At 36.3% G+C, this 13,088-nt stretch overlaps 1 protein-coding gene across 1 annotated transcript in view; it reads left to right on the plus strand.

Annotated features, from left to right (window-relative positions):
• The window catches only part of POT1 (protection of telomeres 1), a 96,604-nt gene extending 95,097 nt beyond the window's left edge, over window positions 1-1,507 (plus strand). The window contains exon 22 of the mRNA XM_025045886.1: window positions 1,292-1,507. The gene's annotated coding sequence lies outside the window, so the exon portion shown is untranslated. The remainder of the gene's footprint in view (window positions 1-1,291) is intronic.
• The last annotated feature ends 11,581 nt before the right edge of the window (window positions 1,508-13,088 follow it).

Below are 13,088 nucleotides of genomic sequence, written 5' to 3' on the forward strand. Positions count from 1 at the left end.
ATGTATACTGGTATATAATATTCATTATTTTGCTTAGAAATAATAATGTATATGCTTAAAGGTGATTATTCAGATATTTAACTGATTTTAGTCAGAACAAGCTTTCTCTTGATTCTCTTCATGTTAAAAGCAAATTACATTATTTTGGAATATAAATCATACATTTAAAAAGCTGTTCAGTTGTATTATTTTACAAATGAAAACATCCAAAACATGAGATTGTGTTTTTATGTATACTGGTTTATATTTTCTTTATATATGATGCTATAATTGTGCTTTCTACAGTCTAGATATAAACCACTTTATATTCAACTCCAATTACTCTTACCATATGAAGAAACTGTTAACAAGGACAGTTGTCTGTTGGTAAAATTAAGAAGTGATCAAATCTAGAGTATGAAAGCAAACCAGATCATGCCATACAACTGTGGTGGCCCAACACCCTCACTACCAGTAGCAGCACACACCATGCGTAAACACACACATGCAGGAACACACACACACACACACACACACACATATATACACACAAGCCTGAAATATTCCATCAGCTTTATGTAGCTCTCAAGACAGAGGCAAACCATGCCCATGAGGTCCTTCTCGATCTGGCATGCCATGGCACCTCGGCACTCGGCTTTAGCCAAGGACGCCTTTTCGGTCTCAACTGGTCATGCCCTCTCCTGCCACCACGCCTTAGAAGGTAGATGTTCCCTCCCTTACTGAGCAGTTAACTTCCAAGAACCCTTCAGAACTTCTTTATGGGAGTTGTCTTTCACCTTCTGGATTAGATAAAATACTCCAACCATAGATTCTAAGAATCACACAGCTCACCATCCAGTTTGTATCCACTGTATTTCATATTTGCTTGCGTGAACACTTGATTGCACTGCCTGCCTCCCCATCCCCATTAAACTGTGGGCTTGGTGCAGGAGAGTCCTTATCGGTTTCTGCTCACCATTACATTGCTCCAGTGCCCAGCACTGTGCCTTGGAGTAGTAGAAGCTTGATAAATATTTATAGAAAGAGAAAAATGAGTATGAGCTGTGTGTGAGAGCATGTAATGTTGGCCAGGTTTCAAGCCCATATATATGTGCAATTAAATATCGGAAGACATAATAGATGCTTTAATTTATCTGCTTGAAATATTGAAATCGAAAGATTTCAATGATTGAAGTGCTATTTGTTTCAGCCCTTGCTTTTGATTCCTTAGGGCACCTACTAATTTTCCAAAAGCTTTTGATGAAAATGTTGCATTTTATTTAATTTTTATTTGTTTTCTTGTTGTCCTCAGGGAGCAGAATGCCTGTCTGACTCACCCTGACAGATCAGCTATGGCAGGTCTGCTGCTATGGAAAATTCTCCATCCCAAAGGCTGTGGTTCGCCTGCAGGAAGGCTCATGAGCAAATGCTGTCATTAGCAACCATGCAGCGAGAAAATATGTCAGGCATTGTTTCAGTGTACAGGTTTTCTTAGAAAACGAAGAATTTTCAAGATATTGAATACAGATCAAAATAACAACCTTCAATCTAAATCCTATGAGTTTCCTTTATCATGTTTATTTTCTTATTTTTCTTTCCCACTTTTAAAAAATGAATGCACTTACCTTCGTAATTTTTAGAGAAAGATGCTTTCATCAGAGAATTTTTTAGCTATACTAGTGGATTTCACTTCGCTTTTTACATAGTCTATTTCATACTTCTTGGTTTAAAATCATCAAAAGAAACCCCCCCTTAAGCTAGGACAATAGCCTTATCAATCTTCCATATATAAAATCTCTTTTTCCCTTTTTTTATGTACATATAAGCATACTTGCACTGTCTTGTGCATAACAGATAGTGAATATTTATTGAATTAATAAGCACTTAAAATAGTTATATATCTGTATATTTCTTCCTTCACAAACCATTCTGGAAGATAGTAACACTTCATTTAATTTGGTCAAGACAAAATGTTCTTTTTTTACATTCAAAACTATAGACTAGAATAATAATTCTTTGTTTTATAGGGGACAACAAAGTTTGGTGAATGGACTGATTTGACCAAGAAATGAATGCCCTTAAAAATAGAATAATAGAGTTAAAAGCAGATTGTTATTAATGGGTTCAGATTGTTTTCTTTTAGATGGTTATAGTTCAGGGTGTATCTATGCTCTGTCGATAAAGGATTTGAAAAGGAAGGAAGAGTTTGAAGTTCAAGTGTAAAATAGACTTGGTAAGAAAGGATCCACGGAATGATTATTTAACCTATTGGCATCTAAATACATAGTCGTAATAGGAATTCTCTTATCTAACTTAAATAGAATCTGTAGTTAGTTACATCATTGAAAAGCAGTTAACGTGAGGACTCATTAAAAAGCAATTAATGCACACCTTAAGTGTTTCATTTTAATATAAAACACACAAATTTATTGTTTATTCACTAATCTTTTGAGTGGTATCTTCTGATGGAAAGTCCAAATCTTCTTTCTCATAAACCACACCCGTACCATATCATTTACAGTTCCAGTTTGAGTTTCATTAAAGCAGAAAAAGAACTTATCCCTATAAAGCAGTCTGAAAGTATAAGCTTTTAAAGTTTTTATCATATTTCACAGTTGTCTCACTGCCACGTAATTTAATAGCAATTTAATCATTTCTTTATAAAATATTTCAAGATATAACTCTATATTTTTATAATCACCTCATTCATTTTTATATAATGTTAATTTAGATAATTAGAGTGACAAGTACAACTGGCTTTCACAGGTAAAGGAAAAACCAACTGATTTTGACTTTGGTGAGCAACAGTTCAAGGAGCAGGGAGGGAACAGAGGTGACCAGGTTTACTAGAGAATCGTCTATCAGTGATGGGGTGGGCTACGGGCAGTCCACGTCTCACAGGTGGGATGAAGAGCGTTAGCGAATCCAACAATTTGGTTAATTCTTACTGAATAATTTTCTTATATTTTTCCTCATTTTAAGGATGACATGTTTATTACAGAAATTAGAAATATATATATCACATATAAAATGCACCACTTGGAAAATCACTATAATCAATTATTTCTTTAATCATTCTCGATTCATAAAGTTATTTTATGCATAGACGACATACAACACAATAGTTTTAAACACGGTCCATGTTTATAGCTAATAGTACATGTATCATTTAAAGATTTAACAACATGTACTTATAATGAGCCATTATTCCTGTTACAACTTGTAAATACTGGAGGTGATGTTGGACTTATCTTAGGGTTTCTAGATTTCCTTCTCTTCCATAAAACTCTTGCACCAAAAAGAGATTTTTATAAACAATACAAAGGATGTGAATCACTAATATGGAAATTATATGAATATAAAATATTTATAATTTGAGGGAATATTATTTTCTTTAAACAGTGCCTTAAACCACTTACAAATGAAGATACATGAGTATAGAAAGACTAGAGATACTTCCAAGATTACTTTTCCAAGTAGTTAATGAAAAAGTCAGAATTATTAGAACCTAGATCTCTTCTCAATATATAGGTACCTAATAAAAGTCTGGTTCTTATGATCTAGGCGAACAGTATGCTGTAATGGTCTGAGGGTACATTTTCTTCCTAAAAATTATTTTCCTCGATTAAAATGGCAGATTTCTAACACTTTTAAATATATTTCCCATTAATAGTTTAAAATTGTAGCATTTTTATAAGCGATTACAGACCAGCAAGAAAATATCCTCAGAAAACAAAAACAAAAAACCCTCAGAAATACTGTTTCAAAATGGTACCTGAAGTTAAAAGAATTTCAGAACCTGTTAGAAATAAAAATGGCCTGTGTGATTGCCCCCAAAGTCCTATCTATAAGTTTGAAGCCCAGTTTTAGATTACAAACTACTCAAAATTAAGAGCTACATTGGCTCAGTTCACTTCATCAGGCCCCCAGTGCAGTGCCGCTTAAAGACAGTGTAAAATAGGTACTTGTTTGATTGACTGCTTCCAATCATTTTTCTTTCTTTAATATGGTCTCCACATCATTCATAAATATTATGCTTGTTTCATTTCTCTTCTCCTTGAGCTTGGAGAGGAGAAATGCTTTTTCCACCTACCTCCCATATTCTGTGCTAGAATCAGGTAACCTGTTCTCCTGAGCTAATGACATAGGTTATAGATCTCCCTCATTTTTTGTGTCCTTAAGGGAATCCAGAGAAAAAGGGGGCAAATATGAGCCAGCTTTCTATAACAGCTCCATACAAGTGCTGTGCTTCAAGCAGATAGCTGATAATTCAGTGGGTAGAGGTGTGAAAGATAGGACTTTCCCTTCTTTATTCTCCCCTTTCATAGGCCTACAGAGGAAATCTTTCTAGGTATAAAAACCTCCATGGGTTGTAGACACAACATATTCTTATTTATTGCCTAAAAGTAAGAAAACGGCCTTATGCAGATTAAAAAAGTGCAAGATCTAGAAAAGCTAACAATTTTGTACAACATTCTACTAGTAACGTTCTACCTATAGTTATTCTCCTAGTTTTAAAATGTGCATTAAGTCTTTGCAGTGATGATACTTAAGAGTTTTTTTTCTTAAAGGTTTGGCAATGTGTATAGATCAAAGTGTAATAAAGTGTTTGAGGATAGATAATAATGAGTATAAGCAGTGACTAATTTGATTGCAAGTGGTTGAACCACAGTTCAACCTGAGTGAAAAACTGCTGGCGTATCTCATGGACTCCAAGGACAGCTGGATTTCGGGAACAGAACCGCAGTCTGGAATTCTGGGTTTCTCTTTCTGTCTCCTTCATTTGTCCTGTTAGCTACAGATTGCTTTTCTCAGTGCTTTTATCCTCATTGGAAATGTGGCTGCTGACAGCTCACATGTTCTATCTAAAGTGGAGCTACATGCCACACCCTCTTGCTGTTTCTTTCCCAGCTAGAAAATTCCATACATGGGACTAGTTGGCCAAACTTTGGTCTGTTTGACAGAGCCAGTATGAGGACAATAAACTGTGTGGGCATACTTCCCGGAAAAGTGTGTGTGGCTAGAGGTAAGACAAACCAGCGGTCTCTGTAAAAACTTCAATCTCTTCATTAATATTCAGGCAACTCAAACGAATCCATTAAATAACAGTTACTTATTGGTTTGAGTACCCGCTGCATGTCAAGGTGCACTCAAACTTTACATTTATTACAACAAACTTGTTTGTCAATAAAGTAAAGACCCATGACTTTTCCAGTTCAGAATCCCTTTTCATACCAGGAAATGTCCCCAGAATTCTGTGAATTCATGTCTCTGCATAACATAACTTTGAGGCGTCTGCAGAAACTGTCTGCTATTTCACTTTGTGTGTGACCTCTGACCACATCTGAGACCTAGGTATGGTCATCTGACCAGGCCAGATCCTTTCCTAGTATATCAGAACTGAAAAAGGGAAGTCTGTATCTTTCTCTCTCTAATGACTGAATTTTTAATGTATGAATGTGGAACGTGTTGGCAGTTGTCATGTATTTGAGGTGCAAAAGGAGCTAGGATGCTGGAAGAAATTAAAAAGGCTACTAACAGAAAGAAGCAGAGACAAAGGATGGATCATGGTTCAGATTAGTCTCCTGTACCTCCTCCATTCATTCCCCTCTTTCCACGAAGGTATTCTGTAAGGCCTCCTAGTAGGGAGGATGCTCTCAGAAAATCACTGGATTTTAAGTATGTTCATAATGTGTCCCTTTATTGCCACTCTGACCTGTCTCTCCCCACTTCAAATTTCAATTATTCCCCGCCACACTGTACTGCTGACAATCCTGCAAGTCTATCACATTGAATTTTAGCTCTGTCCTAGCTTCTTCTAGATGTCCAATTTCCCCCTCTTCCCCATCCTCCACCCCAATTCACTGACTTCTTCGAAGGCATCTGCTTTAACCCTCCTTACACAGTCTGCATGAGATGGCTCTTCATGTTTCCATAAGCAACCCCACCTTCCCTATTCTAGAGCTAACTTTGTCAAGGTAGAATCTAATTCAATGCCTATTTATTCAATTGAATTCTTTATTACAGTGTAGGCTCCTTGAGGAGATGAACCATAGCTGTTTTGTTCACCACTATACGCCTTGCACACACACCACACTTCCTGGCACAGAGGACTAAGCAGTAAGTATTGTCAAATAAAGAAAAGATTAATCTATATTTAAATATTAATAGACTCAGAGTAAGTAGATTTCTAAGTCAAATACCACCTAATTATTGTTTTAATTAAGTACTCTTCAAAAAATAAACATTAAGCTTTTTTTTCTTTTTAAAGAAAACCTTCCTGCATTATTCCTACCAGCACCGAATGGAAGAGGAACTTCCGTTTCCTCTTCTCTCAGTCTTTGCTGGAGTCAATCCCTCTGCTTGAAACATGGATTCTTTCTCTTCCCGTTTCAAGAACTAACTCCCACCTCATGCCCTTTCACCGTCCACCTCTTTCAGGAAGACTTTCTGACCCGCTGCCTGATCGCCTTTCCCCTTCCCTCTCAAAGAACTTGGTTTTCAGTTCAAGGTCTGTTTCTACTGCACTGCATAATTTGGAGCACACGACCTCACCCACTCGCTTTGGTCTCGGCTTCCTTATTTCTAAAATAATAGGGTCCTACTGGACTACTGATCTTTAATTTCTTTTTAGCAGCCAAATTCTCTTATTTTATAAATAAAATTCTTTCATGAAGCCCAATATATACATTAACGTTAGTCTCGTCATAGAGCAAACGTATGTTCTTTCCTCCAATGAGCTAAAAAGCATCTTGGAATCATGGTAGCTACCCCACCTATACTGCCTAAAAGAGGCCACACTCGTGGACACCTTGCAATCATCAGGGGCGCCTCCCTGAGAAGGCAGAGCACTGCAAGGGGTCTCAGTCTTTGTCACATGAGAGTCTAAATGAAAGCCTCCCCTATTCTGAAAGGAGGATGCTCAGGGAAGGATGCTGAGTTCATGAAGGGTGAACATGAAGCTACTCTGAGGACCAGCTGGGGCCTTGGGAGTGGCTGCATATGAGAACCTGAAAATGCAGACATTAAAGAGCTACTACTCTCAAGTCCACATTTAATTACCTTGGGTCAAATCTTAACATTTTATTAATTTGACCATTCAAAATTTCTATAAGATGCGTGGTAGTGATAATACTCAATCACACCCTCCCCACGTACTAAGTTAAAAATAAATATAAAGCAGGTCTTCCTAAGAACGTGGACACCAACAAATCAGAAAGATGAAATTGGAAAAGTGTATTGTTTCCTTTTGTTGACCAATCTTTAAGGTAGAGTTTTATGCTCTTACTAAGTAAATCTTGTTGGGTATCATTTATATTTCAACTACTAATCAAGAATATAATTGTTAAAAGTGCCAAAACTCAAGGCTTAAATATATCCATTTAATCGATCGCTTTGCTGGAGCTAAAATTTAATAGGTTTCTGAGAGAGCCAAATCAATGATGTGTTCTCTTTTAAAAATCCTTCTATCTCAGCTTTTCACATTTCACATAGAAGTGTATAATTTTCCTTACTAGCTTTGCTTACAAAAATTACGTTCTAGTCAGTTTGCTAAAAATTCAAATTAACTGTTATTTTAAAATTTTAAACAAAGACTAATGCTTCTCTAGTTTGGCTTGACTTACTTTTATACTTCAGTCAACTTTACAAAGAAAGCTCATTTAAAGTACGATGCTTGCTTTGAGATGGAGCAACAGTAGACTAGGATGATTTGTTTAGGAATCTTAGAAGGAATCTTACTGATACAATTTACAGCTTGGATCCAAATAATAGAAGGAAGTAAAATATGTATCTTTATAATTTCACATTTTCTTTGGATAATTTGAAACGTTTTGCTTACTATTATCATTTACAGGATTTAAAACTAAGGTAATGTAATTGCCTGGGAAAATATATTATTTGAGAAGTTATAAGGGCCTAAAGCTTGGGGTGCACGGGTCTCCAGCTATATCTTCACTGGCTCAGTGCCAACCTAGTATCTTTGCTTCTCAGTGGATTTTCATCAGAAGGGAAGGCTGCATTTCATAAAGCATTTACCTCCATAAAGAGTTGCTGAAGGTTAGAATGTATGGTTATACATGTGTTAATTCATCTTTAGTTTTTACCCCTTTTTGCACTCAAGTTTCTTTCCAATTAAAAACAAACAAAAAAGACTTGGTTATGTAATATAATACAGTGTAGTGGTCCAAATATTTTGTATGTAGCCCAACAGACACATTTTTTTTTTGTCATAAAGGACTGTTTTATTGTTTCATATTAAATTTTAAATACTTTAATATTGATATTTGATTAAAAATATAAATATATATCACATTAAATATATATAGTCACATTGGTGTTTTATCCCAAACAGTACTATTTTCTCCATTAATCTAATTAGGCTCTTAAACAAGGCAAAGGGAAGGAATGGAGTAGGTAGTCAATGGAAGCATCTAACCTAACAATTAGTAATTTAGGCTCAGAAAGTTTGCAGCCACAAACTTTTTGTTAAGACATTTTTAGTCTCAGAAAATAATCTATTGGTTGCATGTTAGAATTTCTTTTAGAGAAATGGTCTTTTTGAATTCTCTGGAGCCAAAAGGAAAGAAAAATTATTTGAGAAATGAATTGGGTGCTGAGTGAAACTTCTGTGCAAAGATATATCTTAAAACTTGAAATAGTCATTTCTCTTATTCTATAATGTATCTTATTTCAGCACATGAAACACTAAACGAAGTTAATAGATTGTATAAAAATACCAAGACAGGTAATAATTTACATGTTTTCTTCTGTATATAATAATCAATGTTATGTATTATAAACTTTGTGGAATGCTGACATAGAAAAGTCCATGTTCAATCAGTTCTTGTACAGATAGCTGTCCTCTAATATAAACCAGACAATGATTAGCCAACATATTTCATGATCTATATTTCTAAAGTAGAAACTATGAAAATAGATGAGCTAGGATAATACTTATTTTAAAAAATTATATTTATAGATGAGATAAGCTTTGAGGAAAGATTTGAAAGACATTTGTTTTTCTTTTTGTAGTGTATGCTTTCTAAATTTTCTTATAAAGTTAACCCATTACTTACTTGTGAAGCATGATCTACTTCAAGACTTGTGTGTTCTTGATGGCATTTAAATTTTGCTAATAGCAAGAAACAGTTGAACTACTAAAAGCACCAACAACCAATATCATACATTTGTGAAGTCTTTGCAAATCTGCCTAATCATCGTAACAACTTAGGTGGCAGAGCTGAGAGCAGATATGAGTATCCTTGTTTTACAGATAAAAAAAAATTGTGTTTCCCCCCAAATAATTGGTTGACATTGTCCTAGGAGCTCTTTGTGACTTTATTCATGATCACAATAAGTATTTAAGGAGCCAGAACATAAGAGCCATCCAAGTATGAAGGCATCCGTGTTCAGGTTAGGGAGGGGACTCCTTAGAAATAAGGAGGTATCTTCTCAGACAAGCAGAGGCAGCCTCTCCTCCAGGAGTTTCCTAAACCACTCTCCAAGCTGGAGACTTCAGTTCTGCAACTTAACCACTTTGAGAAAGATGCCCAACTCAGGCCAAACGTGTCAATTACAATGGAATTTCTGGAAAGAGTACAAGGAATTTTTCCCTGTTGAGCTTGGAGTCCTTTATGGGGAGAGGTGGAAATTAATGACATGTTAATGTAATCTAGAGTAAGAAGAATATAAAAGTAGCTTACGTGCATAACCCAAACTTCAAACTAAGGAGATGAGAGGGAAGGCAATATATCTGGTTTTATTTTGTTGTTCTATAATTAACCCAGGTTACCCCCTCCTTAATTTTTGTTTTAAGAAATGAAATACAACAGTTACAGAAATGAAATACTATGGTCACAGCTTTCTCACATTCCATTTCCATTCCTTTTTCTCCCAAGTGGGAGGACTAATATCTGGAGTTGATGTGTTTTCCCCATCCATATATTTTATTCTTTTATGATACATACGCTTTAGTATACTGTTTTGTGTGCTTTCTAAGAGTTACACAAATGGCAGGATAGTATACTTAAGACATTGAATCTTGCTTTCCCCCCTCCTTCCTTTTTCTGAGATTCAGCCTTATTAATACAAGTAAATCTGGTTTGTCCTTTTTATAAATCTCTCCAGTTTTATTGGTAATTTGAATTTCCTCTTTTGCGAAATTTCTGATCCCATCCTTTGTCTACTTTCTTTCCAGTTGGCCATTTTTTTCTTTATCAATATGTAGGTGTTTTGTTGTTGTTGTTTTTGTTCATTTGTTTGTTTGTTTTTTACTAGATATTGGATACCAATCATTTTCCCTGAGATGTAGGACAAAAAATAAATTCTAAAGACCTCTCTGGAATATGGTTTATTTAAGAGAAAATGATAAAATGGTTGTAAAGAATCTTAAGATCACAGCGTACTAAAAGGAAATGTACTTTTACTTTTCTCTATATGAAATGGGAATTTTTTCAGTGCCATTTATTGAATTACAACCATACCCACCGTTTGTAACGGCAGTTCTCTTGTTATATCAAATTCCCACAAAAGTTTACATACCTTTTCCTATTTTCTGTTCTAGTTCATTGGTCTATCTGGCCATTCATACACCAACACCATGCCATTTTTACTACTGTAGCTCTATAAGTCTTGAAATCTGTTAAGGCGCAACTGGTAGCTAGAAGAGCTAATTCTCTTTAGAGTTTATGTGTAGGTTACCCTGTTCTACAAATAACACTAATTTTATTTCTTTACAAGAATTTCTTTTTCTTGTCTTATTGGTGAGTACTTTCAGTACAGTGATGATTATAGAAGAGGTGATCCCTGTTTTGTGTTCTGATATATTTAATATTTTGACATTATTTGCTGTATTTTATTAGTTAACATTATATTAAGGAAACTTATCTATTTCTAGTTTGCTAACAGTTTTAATAATGAATGATGATTGCATTGAGCCAAATGTTTCCTGCATCTGTTAAGATATATATATCTTTGCCCTTCAGTGTCTCAATTTCATAAATTATTTAAAAAATGTTCTAAATGTTAAGCTATCCTGGTATTCCTGGGATAAGCCCTATTACATGCTATATTGAAAAATAAAAAACAACAGGTGGTGTCGAATTTAATTTGTCAGGATTTTCTTTGGGATGATTGGATATAAGTGTGTAAGTACTCGAAAATCACCCTATTATAAAGACTTTCAGTGACCATCTTTGCAAAGGGACAGCCTTTCCCCATCTATTACTCTGTTCCCTCACTCTCCATTCTTTTCTCCATACCATTTATCATCATGTGACACATAGTTATTTGTTTAATTGTTTATTGCCTATCTCCCCCAAGAGAATGCAAATTCTGTGAGAGCAGACATGTATTTTGTTCACTACTCTGCCCTAAATAACTTTGGCAGACAATTTCTTAAGAAATTAATGCATTTAATGTAAAAAGTTAGTGTATATAAATGAATTAATGTATAAGTGAATAAGTACTATTAACCTACATATTTTTTTCTTTTCTGTCATTGTCTGATTTTGTTATTAAGTTTATCCTGGCTTCATGAAATGAATTGGGTAACTATCAAATATTTTGTATAAATATATATTTATTCCCTTGGATCTATTCCCTTGGATTTGTTAATTTGCTCTCTTATGGGTAGGTCATGAGGAATAATTAGATTTCTTTAATATTACTGTTCTATTAAGTTTTTTTTTTTTAATTTTCTTCTTGAGCTATTTTTGGTAGTTTATATTTTTCTATAAAATTGTTTCTGTTGTCTACATATTCAGATTAATTGGTATATTGGTTTACTACTGCTGCTGCAACAAATCACCACAAACTTAGTGGATTCGAACAACACAAATTTATTATCTTATGGTTCTGGAGGTCAGAAATCTAAAATGAGCAAGGAGGGCCTTTTCCTGGCCCTTTTCAGCTTCTATAGATTGCCAGCATTACTTGGCTCGTGGCCCCATTTCACTCTAGCCTTCCTGCCTCCTTCTTGTAAGGACTCTTGTGATTTCCATGGACCCACCTGGATAATCCTTGATAATCTCCCCATCTCAAAAATTTTCACTGAACCACATCTGCAAAGGTCCTTTTGCCATTTTCACAGGTATTAGAAATTATAATGTGGATATCTTTTGGAGGGCCATTATTCTATCTACTATAATTGGTATCATATTTTTCATTGTATTTTATCCTGTCTCCTTCGATGTTGTTGTTGTTGTTGTTTTCATTTCAAAATGTGCTTATATCTTCCACTATCATTTTCTCCCTTAATTTGTCTGATATTTGTCTAAAAGCTATATCCTGACAACTGTGGCAGAGGTGTAGGGTTTAGCATAAACGTTGGAAAGGCATGGTCAGTCATGCTGGGAGTTCTATTTAAGTTAATATCCCCCCACCCGCACCCCAGTCATTTCCCACTACTTTATCAAATAAAGCTACTTTCATTGTGCTCTAGATGGTTCTAAGTAACCCCTGGAAGGGTGCTGCCTAACTCAGCTTTAAAGGTAATGGTATATACTGAGCATTCTCATTTTGCATCCTATTCCTCGAACTTCTCATTTCTCTCTGGTTGAAACCTCAGATCTCCCTTTCTCTCTGGTCTCAGCTCTTGAAAGTACGTGAGGAAGTGAGCGCCTCACCTTTCTACTCCCTGGGGCCCGAGGCCTGGGCATGCGCACCGCCGCAGCGGATTGGAAGAGATCACTCGGGTCTCTCTCCTCCTCCTTCTTCTCCGGGCTCCGGGACCTGTCCGGCCGGTTCCGACATCTGGGGAATTAACGTGTCCCGCCAATCCCTAGCCTCGAGCCGCGCAGGCTCTGCGCCTCCGCCCTTGTTCCTTCCCGGCTTCCAGTTCCCAGGAGTGAAAGCCGCTACAACGGGCTTGAATGAAACGTGTGTGGGATTAGTGAGTCGTAAACCACCAGGGGATCCCGTCTCCCCACAAACCAGCATCTCTCGGAGGAGGCAGAGGAGGCGAGGAGCGGAGCGCTCGGTGTCGCCCGCGCGCGAAGCGGCTGGAGCGGCGGGGAGAGGCCGGGCCACCTCCCCCTCCCCGGCCATGCACCGCCTCGCTCGCGGCGGTTCCAGGCACCACACTCTCCGCCCAGGCTGCTCCCGCTGCC

This window comes from Pteropus alecto, unplaced genomic scaffold (assembly GCF_000325575.1).
Source record: "Pteropus alecto unplaced genomic scaffold, ASM32557v1 scaffold22, whole genome shotgun sequence".
In the NCBI taxonomy this organism is placed as follows: domain Eukaryota; kingdom Metazoa; phylum Chordata; class Mammalia; order Chiroptera; family Pteropodidae; genus Pteropus; species Pteropus alecto.